Raw genomic sequence first — 13,197 nt, 5'->3', positions numbered from 1 at the left:
AGTTGTTACTTTTTATGTTTGTGGTGCGATGGTGGTAATTTATACTCGTCTAGGGCACACGTCCAATAATCCTGTTAAGCTCATTAAAAATTTCTGACATAAAACTCAAGGATTTATTGATGGCTGTGTGCTGTCCTGGGTTTTTATTTATTCCAGCACACCCAACACAAATGCCTAATGAGAAGGATCATGTTCTCAAAACATTTAACTAAAGTGCTGAAGTCTTTCGAGGGAGGGAGCTCAGGTAGAGAATCACCTGTTTGTAACAACATGGGCTACCTCCTCAGGCATTGTTGTTGTTTCACAGGAGTTTGCGTGGATGCTCTCAGCATTGGACAACACCAGCAGCGTCCTTATTACAGCTAATCCTTGAATATGAATGAAGACTGTGTTATATTGTTTGTTAAGAAATAGGAACTGACTGTTTCGAGAGAGTACATGCGGAGTGCCCCATTTTGCTGCTTCACTGTAGTCATGTGTCTAGTACCAATGCATCAGTCTACCTGCCACATGGAGAGCTGTGAGAAACGCACTCAACGAAACCCCGGCATTTTGAGTCTAAACTATTTCAAACACATGCAAATCAGAAGAGTTAACACACGGGGGAACATTCCAGACTGCGCAGTGATGGCCGGGGGGGTGGGTTCAGTGCTGATTTTGGTTACGCGACAGAGGGGCCCATGTTTATCTAGTCACTTCACCCCACACCTCTCAGAGACACCGCCAGGCACACTGGGGCACCTCAAGTGCCAGCGCTGGCAGTGCCGATTCGGCTGGCACAGCGGGTGGGTGGCCTCACCCGCCCCTGCGCCAGCGAGAGTCCCCCCCTCCCCACCCCTCTCGGGGGGTTCCCGCTCGCGATCCAGTGATGCCTGCTGGGAAGTGCGGCCGGGAGTTTGTCAGGTGAGAGGTGGGGTCAGCCCCTACCCACCGCGGCCTGCATAACTATTGCTGGCCGACACCGAGCATCCAGGTTCCCAAGAAGGTGTGGACAAGGATTTTACAAGGATGATGATTGGACTGAGAGGTTATAACCATCAGGAAAGACTGACAAGCCCCTGGGACATCTTCTCTCTAGAGTAGAGAAGGCCCGGGGGGAGGGACACTTGATAGGAGGCTTTAAAACTAAGGAGGCGTGTGAGAGAGGAGACACATAAAAAACACTTCCATTTGTGGGGGGAGACCAAAAAACAAGGGGCCATAAATCTGAGACGGCCGCTAATAAATCCAACAAGGAACTCAGGAGAAACTTCTTTACAAAGAGTGGTTAGAATGTGCAACCTGTTACCACAAGGGAGTAGCTAAGGCAAACAGCACAGGTGTATTTAAGGGGAAGCTAGGTGAACACGAAGGAGAAAGGAAGGTTACGTTGCTGGGTTTACATGAGGAAAGGTGGCAGAGGGCGCATGTGGAGGATAAACACCAGCATGGACCAGCTAGGCCGGGTGCTCTGTTTCTGTGCTGTAAATTCTATATAACTCATGCATCCCACTCAATGTTCTCGAACATACTTTAGTGAGATGCTGGATGATGCCGAATTCTATGGTCCGGTGCAGTAGTTGCCCCCCTGCATAGCTGCCCTGCTCTCAGGGGGTAAATGGAGCGGCGGGGGTAGGAAATGAGAAGGGGGGGAAGCATCAGGAGGTGGAGAAGGAGATTTTAAAATCAGGTTTTTATTCAAAATGTTGCCTTTATTCATTCCTTGTATCAAAGCCAGGGCTAGTTTTGCAATTCTCTCCCCCCCGCCCCCCCAAAATGCTTAGATGGAGTTCGTGGCTGCAGCAATGATGTTGATACTTAACTTTGAAGCTACATTGAACATTCTCAGTATCTCCCATGAAAAGTCAAGTATTGCTGATACTGCAGATAGCCACAAGGTGGCAGTCCTAGCAAACCTTTAAACCATCAGAGCTTCAGCATCAGGGGAGGAATTTACCAATAAGCATTTGATCACATCAGATGGATCACTATGAACGTGTCGACTACAAGCAGCCCTTGTCTTTTTTACCCACCTGATACTATCACTGCACTGCAGATGTCATCGCTGTTGAGCGCAGCCTCTTTACATCAAGCGCAGTGCTGGGAGTGCTACTGAGAGGAACAAAGTGCACATTGAGACAACAGGCAGCCATGTCAAAACATACACACTGCAGCCTCAACAGCTCAGAGGCCCCCAGACTGCTCTGTACAATATAAACCGGCCATTTTGAGAGAGAAATGAACACCAGCAATGTGTGTGCACACACACACTCACACACACACACACGTACACACACACGCGTACACACACACGCGTACACACACACGCGTACACACACACACACAGATGATGGTGTCCGCTTGGAGCGGTTCGATTCTGAAGGTCCTGAGCTCTGACAGGCAGCACTGCAAATCCCCAGCCATTTCTCCTTTAAAAAAAGCCTCTGGTTTCCAGATTCTGTACATCTCACACAATATTTACACTGGGGCCGGGACTATCTGTTGTTGAACACGGAATCAGAATCAGAAACACTCCCTGAAAGGACAATTTAACTCTACCCCCCCCCATCCCACAACACCAGCACCACCACCACCAACAACAACAACGCAATCTGTAAAACTAGCTCAGATATGTGTTGTGCTCTTAAGCTAAAATGGCAATAAATTATTCGTCTTTATTGGTAATTTTCCCTCTGTTCTGGGCTGCCCGCACCCAGCTGAACTGACGTGTACCGAGAAACAGAATGTGTCCGAACGGGATCTCTGGTTAACAGGCAGCTTATTAAAACAAAATGGTTCGCTTGCTCCTTAAAAGGTAAGCCTTATTCTGTGTCACTGTTACTCACGAGTATTTTTATAATAAATGCATTTTTCAAAAGATAGGTATTGAGCACATCTTCTGTAATAAATGCTCCATCCTCTTGTGAAGCCCTTATATCAGTAAGATGACTGGGTATTTTAACTAGACATACAAGACAGGGCTAGGAATAACATGCGCACTATTAACCAGTTGTTAAAAAAAATTCAACTTCACTTCTTTCTCACTCACTTTTCTCCAGCCTGCTGCAAAATCTCAGCTCCTAATTCCGGACTTTGACCTTTTGTGAACTGTACAAATGTTTTGTTTTTTTTTCCTGCCTTACTCTTTGATGGACCATGGGTGTCACTGCATTCGTTGCCCATCCCTAAACTGCCCTCGAACCGAGAGGCTTGTTAGACCATTTCAGAGGGCAGTTCAGAGTCAACCACATTGTGGGCCAGACTGGGTAAAGACGGCAAATTTCCCTCCCTAAAGGACATTAAGTGAACCAAGTGGGTTTTTTACGACAATCAGTGATAGTTGTCATGGTCACCATTACTGAGATTAGCTTCAGATTCCAGATTTATTTTTAAAAACTGAATTTTAAACCCTGAACCCTGGTCCCGAGGGTGTTCACCTAGTCCAGTGACATCGCCACTGTACTGACATTCAGTACAGATGAGCAGACATTTCCTCCAACTAAATACCAGGAAGAGCAGGGCTATTGTCTGTCTTCAGTCCCCGCCACATGCTCCATTCCCTAGCCACCGGCTCCATCCCTCTCCCCGGCAACTGGGTGAGGCTGAACCAGACTGTTCACAACCTGGGTGTTGTATTTGAACCTGAGATGAGCTTCTGACCACATATCCATGTCATCGCTTAGACCACCTATTTCCAGCTCCATCCCTGTCTCAGCTCATCTGCTGCCTGACCCCTAATTCATGCCTTTGTTACCTCTAGACTTGACTGTTCCAACGCACTCCTGACTGGCCTCCCATCTGAGGCCTGAACTCTGCTGTTCATGTCCTAACTTTCACCAAGTCCCCGTCGCCCCATCACTCCTGTGTTTGCTGATCTCCAGTGGCATCCAGTCTACAAAGGGGTTGTTAGGTTAGGGTTGGGGGTTTAGGGGTTAGGGTTATAAAAAGCAGTGGAAACGTGCATACATGCTTGGAAAAGCAGCCTTTGCTGCCTTGAGGCTTCAAGCCCGTTGGCAACTATAGGACAGGTAAAAACTACCCTTTCTCCTAGTCAGGGAATTCAGAACTAGGGACACTTGCTTGTAGTGGAGGTTCAAAATGAATTCAGAAATGATGTCTCCAATTAGTTAAAGGGTGTGATGGAGATGGTAGTGTCGTGGTAATGTCAACTGGGTAAGTAATCCAGAAGCTCAGGCTAATTCTCTGGAGACATGGGTTCAAACCCCATCAGATCAAAAGGTGGCTGGTGGAATTTGAATTCAGTTAATAAATCTGGACTGTAAAACTAGTCTCAGTAATGGTGACCAGCGATTGTTGTAAAATACCCATCTGGTTCGCTAATGCCCTTCGGGGAAGGGGATCTGCCATCCTTACCTGGTCTGGCCTACATGTGACTCCAGACCCACAGCAACGTGACTGACTTTTAACGCTAGTCACTCCATCCAAGGGGCAATTAGGGGTGGGCAACAAATGCTGGCCTTGCCATCCCATGAATGAATAAAAGAAGCACAAATGCTTGCAAGAAGGCAGAACACACATCGCCAAAAGACTATCGATGCCAAAGTAACTGAGGTGTTTAAAAGGGAAAAAGGTACTTATTTCACAACACATCTCTATTTTATAGCGCTTCGTCACACAGAGGGTGGGGGGTAGCCTGGAATTCCCTCTCCCAAAAGGCACGCGGATGCTGGGGATTAATTGAAGCTGGTAAGACGGAGATCAATAGATTCTTTTTGTCGGGTAAGGGTATCCAGAGGGGTGGAGCTAAGGCAGGAGAACAGGGCTCAAGGTATAGATCAGCCATGATCGAACTGAATGGCTTCAGGTTTCTGAAGGATCTACACCTGTTCCTATGTACTTAGGGAGAAAGATACAAAAAAGGGACAGGACATCGGAATTGAAATGATAGAGATGCCATGACTAACAAATTGGTAGAGGTTCAACAATCTGAATGACCTCTTCTAGTTGAAGAATCTCTCATAATTTTGGTCTGATTGAAAGTGGGGGTTTAAATATGGGGGTTTAAACGTTGGGGGGTGGGTGGGGGACCATGTTGAGTATTGGTAGAGAAAGGAAGATTTGGAAACAGGAGAAAATCTGAAGGTTATTATTGTTGGACACCGAGGGTCACGGTTCAGACACAAATATTGCCTCATTGGGTGAGGAATGGAGGGTGGGCCTGTGGAACTGCGTATCTGCTATCAGGAGGTGAGGGAAGGAGGCAAGGGGAAGAGAACCGGTGAGACAGAAAAAAGATGCAAACAAAACAGGGGCTTCCTCGAAACTGCTGAGCGGCAGGGATCTCAAAAGTTGTGCAATGAGCAAAACGGTACATGGTATACATTATTCTTCTCTCTCTAAAGCAATTATTTTGCCCTCGACCGCCACACTCTCACAAAGCACAGGTTGTTGGCCCCTTGACATGGCTCAGTGAATAGTCACCAAGTGTGCAATTGTACAGAGAAACTTCTGGTTTCCGCTTGGTACCTCAACCACATCCCTGCCCCTTGCCATCTCAAGGCCTGACGTTGGGTATTACAGGCGCAAACTTGCATTCTGCCCCCTCTGAATCAGCAGAACGCCTCAGTACCACTGCACCTTACAGCAAAATCACTGTCAGATAAGACAATATTCTACAAAAAGGGAAGAAAATAGTGCAAACTGTTAACACTGAAAGAAATGAACCAAATCAACGAGTAAGCTTAATTCTTGAGAATGGATATGCTCCAGAAATGGATGTCAGGGCAGGTCCTAGAAATGTTTCACCCTACAGCACTCACTGGGTGATGCTGCAATTGATGTGCTGAAAGGCGCTCCCCAGGCATTACCACTAAATGTTTACTCTCAAGTAGAGCAGACACAGCATTATCGCTCTGGGACAAGCCAGCACGTGGGGGCACTTCCGAACAGCTTCAAGATGCATCAGTCTCTGTGCCACATCTGCGCGTCGACAAACAGCAAGGGCAAAACCGCTCTGTGTGCTGTGCTGCTTTCTGGATTATCCCCAGAACACGTCAGAACCGAGGGAAAACACTCTTTCTCGAAAAAGTCCCAAGCGGTTCCAAGTACTGCATCGCATGTGATGCTTCAGGCCCTTTTACAGCTCCTTGGTAAAAAGAAGTGAAACTTTACATTAAATTCAGGTGTTAATTGTGAAAATGTAATGAGGTTAAACTGCAGCAAAGAACTCCAGTGTAAATTCCAAATGAAAATGTGCCTCTGGGGATGTACACCCTGGTAATTAGTTACCCTAGATGATTAAGCCAACTTTACAGGGCCACTTGAGCTTTGAGTCTCTCTATCTTTTAGTCATGACAACACTTGATTTTCATGAATTCCAATGCTATGCCCTTTCCCCTATTTTTTTGACACCCGTACATCCCACACTGTGCCTGTCTCCTTCCTAAAACATCTCTCAATTAATTCTGCACCGGATCTTCCAAGGCGTTGTGTGTACCACATTCACCCAATCGTTTTGAATGGAAGTTCGTTCTGTCTTCCTCATGGCTGCCGGACTATTGAATAGAATCCTCAAACACTTCAAAATGATCTCCTCTTCTCCCGCCCAATCCTGTCAAAATGTAGGACAATGGCCCAGAGATGGCAAATAGCGTCAACAGAAAAGACTTGCATTTTTATAGTGCCTTTTACCACCTGAGGGTGTCCCTATTTACAGCCAATGGAGCACTTCGGTTTGAAGTGTGGTCACTGTGGCAATGTAGAGAATGAGGCAACCAATTTGTGCACAGCAAGCTCCCACCAACAGCAATGCGGCAATGACCAGAGAATCTGTTTTGTGTTGATTAGTGCTTGGTAAATGCTTCTCAAGACACGCGGAATAGCTCCCTTGCTCTTCTTCAAAATAAAGTCCTGGGATCGTATACGTCCACCTGAGATAGCAGACAGGACATCCAAAAGGCAGCAGCTCTGTCAGTGCAGCTCCCTCTCAGTGTCAGCCACAGAATTGTTTTGCGCTCAAATCTCTGGTGTGGGACTTGAACCCATAACCTTCTGATTCCTAAAGGCTGTATATCCCTTAGACAGCACCTTCCAAACACACAACCGCTACCATCTAGAAGGACAAGGGCAGCAGGCACATGGGAACACCACCACCTGCAAGTTCCCCTTCAAGTCCCTCACCATCCTGACTTGGAAATATATCGTCGTTCCTTCACTGTCACTGGGTCAAAATCCTGGAACTCCCTCCCTAACAGCACTGTGGGTGTACCTACACCACAGGGACTGCAGCGGTTCAAGAAGGCAGCTCACCACCACCTTCTCAAGGGCAGCAACTAGGGATGGGCAATAAATGCTGGCCCAAGCCAGCGAAACCCACATCCCATGAATGAATAAATAAAGGAAAAGAAAGAAATCTAGGGCTTTGCATGCACTGGTGGAGCGGAGTGTAAAACCAATGCAGCTGAGAATTAATCTATGCCAATCAAGCTCATGCATATGGACCTCATCACATATTTCCATAGAAACCACAATAGCAATAAGCCATACCTTAGAGATCACAGCTCATCGACTGACAGCCCCCTGCATCATGATTTTTCTGATATAGATGTTATTCTAAGACTGTTGTTCTGTGCCTCATGCGCAGAGTTCTGATCTCAGCCACACCCTTGAAAGGGTAGAGGTGAGAGACCAGGGCATTGAAGGGGCTGGTACTGCATGGAGAATGGAAGGCTCCCAAAAAAACCATCTTGTGATCTGACGAATGCAAATACCAGTCTTGCCCAGACAAAGAATAGCTCAACCAATTTACAGAAACCACAACAGGTACAAGCCAAACCCAAGGTATTAGCACTATGATTAGACTCAACTTTGCACATGTACTCTGGGGCACTCCCCTCTGGTTCTGCACACTCTGCATAGCTCATGGAATAATCCACATCCCCAGTGGGAACTTTGTCCCATCCTTTCCGCTACACACGGGGCAGGATTTTCCTGTCGGCGAGCGGGGGTGGGGCGTAAAATGACACGCGGTGGCATCGGGCGGAACTCCTGATGTCGTCCCGCCCCATTTAAATTTTCAGGAAGGCTGGGGGCGGGTCGGGGGGGTTCTCAGCAGAATCAGCTGTGCGCCCACCGACCTGTCAATGGCCAATTGAGGCCATTGACAAAGTCACTAAACTGATCAATGGACCTGCCCGGTCCAACCTTAAGGTCGGCAGGCAGGCCGGGAGCCCTGGCGGGAATTAGAAAAAGCAAATGAAACCTCATCCACGGGCGGGGGAGTGAGGTTTCACGTAGCTTTTAAAACATTTAATTAAAGTTTAAATAAAAAACGATGGGCCTGTCCCAACTCATGTAAAGTGTCACATGAGGGGACATGTCAGGGAATTTTTTGTTCTTCTATTTTTAATATCTCTGACAGTAGAGGCAGCCTCAGGGGGATGAGTGCGCTCTTTCGTAAAATGGTGGCCCCCGCACTTCACCTTTGCCCCCGATGGGGGGGAGAAATCCTGCCCCACGTTGTGGATATTAAAACAACAACACTACACTACCAAACTGTGAAATCCAAGGGAGATTCTGGGGCTCTGTGAAAGGTGCTATTTCAATGCAATTTCTCTCTTTCTTGACTGGTCCCCACCCCACCCCCGAAGGTACTCTCCCCTACAACGATGCCATTGGAAGGAAGGAAAAGACAATATTAGCCGATTAATAGGCAAGTGCTCACTGCAGCATTCCTGGACGGAGAGGATGAAAAATCACAGGCTGGGCAGTTTTAACAAAAAAATAAATCATTCTCGGGCTTTGGGCACCGCTTGGCAAGGGTGAGGTTTAATGTTCAGTTGCCCTGAGAGGACAGACAACCACATTGATATGGAACTGGATTCCCATTCAGGCCAGGCACGAGCACAGGCAAAAGATTCACTTCCTTCAGAGGAACGTTAGTGAAACCAGTGGGGCTTTTGTGACGATCCAACAGCTTTTGGGTCATGTTTTTCTCAGCTGCGCTCCTGCCAGATGCTGTTTCAGTGACTGGAGCTGCAAAGCGGACATGTTCTCCATCTTTTATACCATTCTGTCTAGCGAGCAATGCTTCTTCTTTTAGCTTTGCATCGCTGCTGATGCTTCACATCCACCGCTCATCTCTTGGGGAGTCTTCAGGTGGGAGTACAGTGTGAGGGCTTTGTATAGGTCACCATTTGCTGACCAGGGGCTCCTTCTTGCGATGGTGCTCTTCTGTGGCAACTCAAAGACGCAGTTCTTTTAAACTTCCGGTTTTTAAAAAAAATGTTGGTATGTACAGCATCACGCTGTAAGGGAGGGAGGTGGGGGGTTTAATTAGTGCTGAGGACTCGGAAGAAAGTTGGGTCTCGTTTTCATCCTGAAATTGAGAAATCGGTCGCTGCAAAGTGAAGCAATGCCCAGCAGCGCAACTAAAATCACCTCCCCCTTCGCCACTCGAGACCTCGACTCCTCCTGTCACTGCTGGTTTTCTCAAAAGGGGGCAGCTGAGAAACAAGTTCCAGCAAAAACATGGAAGCTTTTATTTCACAATGAATCACGACTTTTTGTAGAGAAATAAAAGGCACGAGCTCCGCTGCCTGGGTTGAGTTAACCTGTGTGCATCACCGAACAATATTTTTCCAGCTCTCTGTTTGCAGCCAGCACTAAACTCACTGGTCTCCACCTTCGAACAGCAGTCAGCATCCTCGACTTAGCTTCCCATCTTGTCTTCCTCAGTTCTATGAGCTGCACCTTCAGGCTGTGTTCACTTGACAAAGATCTGCTACCTTCCTTCTCCCATTCTTACTGGGTCTATCAGGCCACCACTCTTAACAAGTCTCAACACTCTGTATTTCGGAAACTAACCAACCTGGCACTGGCCTTGTGCAGTGTAGAAAGCAACTGCCCATTCATTGCTTTCACACCATACTGCAGCACGTCTAGAGAATCAGGGCTTACTTTAGGATCACCACCAATGGTGCCTGCTGGGAACTAGAATTATTCTAAGCCAATATTAAAGCATCTGAAGACACTTGGCTGGTTCATACGGTTGGGGAGCTATGTCCATTCTTTGACGCCTCATGTTTATATTGTGAGAAATGGCCCCAAACCCCTGAAAATATGCATCTACAATTCTACTGTTGTGGGTATGGGAACTTGTTCCTGCAATGTAAACGTGGGAAGCAGCAACATGAAGACCGGATTACTAGCCAGGGAGAGCAGCATCTTTGGGGCCCCAGAAGGACCAAACCCAATTGCTACAGTTAATATCAAACAACAATCTCTTCAACTGCCCTGGACTTCCATGGGTGAGCAGCCCCAGTTCACTAGCGGACCTGCTTCTCCTTTGCCATGAACTATCAGAACCTTTGTAAGATGGTCAGGTGAGATGGTGGCGTAGTGGCAATGCCACTGGACTAGTAACCCAGTGGCCCAGGCTAATGCTCTGGGGACACAGGGTCAAATCCCACCACGGCAGCTGATGGGATCTAAATTCAATGAATAAAATCTGGAATATAAAGCCAGTCTCAGTAATAGCGACCATGCCAACCATCATGTATGCATTCACTCTGCTTTGATGGCTTGTGTAACAACACTTCAGAAGTTATTCATTAGTTGTAAAGTGCTCTGGGACAATAACAAATTGTGTTTATAAATTAAGAAAGCACGCCCCAAAGCATTTCACAGTAGGATAAGGACATTGATAAGGAGCTCGGTAAACACAAGTTATTTCTCTTCAAAGAGGAAGAACAATTCTCAGGTGAAGGCTGGGCCTCTAAACTGAATTTTCATTGGGGCCGTAAAGCATAATTTCCTGGCAACAACTGCGTCTGAGGCAAACGTGCTGCTTAAAATGCATTTAGACCTCATTTTATTTTCAGTGTCAAACAGCTATGGGAGGCAGGGGAGAGGGATTACTCCTCAGTGTGTTTAACAACCTCACTATTATTCAGCATATTCTCGTTTTATGGTACCTTCCACACAGAAAAGCACCTCGAGGCACTTCACCAAAGGACGAAGACATGAACTGTATAAACACACAGTCCTTATCTCTTCAAAAACACTGCAGGAAACACAAGATGCCCAGCTCACAGAATAATGAGTCATGGCAGACACTCAGCAATTGGAATGAGTAATTAAACCCCACTCTCTCCTTTTGGAAGGGAGATTTCCAAAGCTGTGAAATTCGTACCTTGATGGGTTTTCTGGTTAGAGGGCCTGAATGCAATTCTGTTGTCAGCTGATATTTAAAGCTCACCCTCCTCCTCTGAGGGCAGTTCGACACGCAGAGATCAGCCAAGATCTCTGCTCTAGTACAAGTGTTCTTGAAGGCAATGGCTGGAAAGCCGGATTGGCCCAACTTCCAAACAGAAGGACCGTGAGGATGGGGAAGGGGGGTTGCAGGGAAGCTAAACTTGGACTGGGGACTCAAATTCCAATTTATTGCCAGAGGACAGCAGACTCCGAGGAGCTTCCCTTGGAGTGCTGATTGAAAGAAAAAGGAACCAGCATAATAAAATCCTGCAAGAGAATCCCAGGAAGTGTTGTGCCCTGTGCGCAAATTCAAAAATAGATTTTGTTTGCAGTGATCTTTCTTTTGGAGGAGTGCTGGGAAAAATAGAACGCATTCCAGGATTGTTATTTGTGACGTCCCTCACTCACTTGAGTTGAGGATGCCAGCCAATCTTGAAAAGTACAGCAGAAGGGTTAGGAAATGGGGTTCCAAATGATTCTGGACAAATGATCCCACCATACATTTCCAGGGTATAATTGCAGGTCAGAGGCCACGATCCCAGCATCAAATGTCTTGGAAAATTAGCCTGAAGTTTATGAAGACTGGACTGTATCCTCTCTCCTGGTCTAAATGTACAACGCTGATTCTCTTAATAAATCACCCGCTTTGCCTCTAATGCCAGGTCAGCTTAGTGGACCTGTGATACCAATATTTAGCTGTTGGGCTTTAGCACATCATTAACTTCAGAGTCAGAGAGGTTAGAACACACTTCAACTGAATCAGGTTTTGTGGACGGCTACTGGGTAATTCCCAAGATGGTTGACAAAGAAGCATAATCGAAAAAGAGACCTGAAAGGTGTTTTAAAAGTGAAATCAATTATGCAAAAAAAGTTCCCTCCCTCCCACTAGGGTTTAATTAAAAAGGCATCAGCCTTGTTGCCCTATTATCAGTTTTAGAAACAAGCCCCAGCATTTTTAAATGCAGATATCTCGTGACATTGCTCACAAGTCAGAAGCCACACTGCTTTAACACAGCTGAAACGCCGTGCCCTGCAACGTTTGGGCATTATTCAACTACCGAGGTGCTGTACACTATCCGGCCTCTCTCTACAACGCCGCAAAGTCTCGGCGCTGTAAATAGGCGCATCCCAAGGACAATAAGTTCATGCTTTTGGTTGGCAGGTGCTTGTAGATTTCCCGGCTCCAACTGCGAAGAAGCCAGCATGAAGTAACGGCCCAACTTTCTGTTCTGTTGGCACTCTGAAACCTGGTGTCGAGTGTGACAGATGCCAGACAGAAAGCGTACTCCCCTCCCGAGGTGCTGCTCAGCAAGTCGGCAGAACATGTTGCTTTACTAGGGCAGGAGCATCATTTCATTTGAAACAAAGGTGCATTATTCTCATTATTCTGAGTGCCCATATCAAGTGCCAAAATTTGATGATATTAATTATTAGCCAGTTTAATTCAAAATGTGATTGCTGCTTAGGGTAGAAGTTGGATCCTTGGCTTGCTTTTGATCCTTGGCTTGGTCACTTTCTCTAATAATCTGGAGAGATTCTAAGTGACGGCCCTTCAGTTTTAAAGATCTGCTTTCAGATTTGACAGCAGAAATTTGCATTTAACAGTGCGTGACACCTGAAGTGTGACCGACAGGAAACGTGCGTATAAAGTGTAAGATTAAAGATAGATTCACTATATTTATTCCCTGTTTAGGGCCTCACTACAAAGTTGGCAAATGGCCATTAGAATGTAAATTAAGCAAACATACTGCAGGCTTGTATAGATCAGAAGGTCCCACATTCAAGTCCCATTCTAGCTGCAGCCAGGGTAGCCACAGGGCAAAACCAAAATAAAAATACCTGGAAAAACTCAGCAGGTCTGGTAGCATCTGCGGAGAGGAACACAGTTAACGGCAGAGAGGGGAACATTTCCTGCTCCTAGCTGTTCTATTTAATCGCCCGCTTGCTTGCACGTCAGGTGAGGACAGCAGTAAGCTCAACTGTCAAGTTTTCTACCGTCAAAAA

General features: G+C 46.6%; 1 protein-coding gene across 18 annotated transcripts in view; it reads right to left on the bottom strand.

Annotated features, from left to right (window-relative positions):
* The window catches only part of zmiz1a (zinc finger, MIZ-type containing 1a), a 438,054-nt gene that overhangs the window by 44,686 nt on the left and 380,171 nt on the right, over positions 1–13,197 (bottom strand). Inside the window, exon 1 of one of the 18 annotated variants that reach the window (XM_078530865.1) lies at positions 2,013–2,088. The exons of the other annotated variants lie outside the window; for them this stretch is intronic. The gene's annotated coding sequence lies outside the window, so the exon portion shown is untranslated. Of the gene's footprint in view, positions 1–2,012; positions 2,089–13,197 lie in introns of those variants that run through there. 18 annotated transcript variants of the gene reach the window in all.

The sequence above is a fragment of the Cetorhinus maximus genome, chromosome 27 (assembly GCF_964194155.1).
Source record: "Cetorhinus maximus chromosome 27, sCetMax3.hap1.1, whole genome shotgun sequence".
Taxonomy (NCBI): Eukaryota; Metazoa; Chordata; class Chondrichthyes; order Lamniformes; family Cetorhinidae; genus Cetorhinus; species Cetorhinus maximus.
Note: the sequence above shows the minus strand (reverse complement) of the source record. Positions and strands in the feature narration are given on the sequence as shown.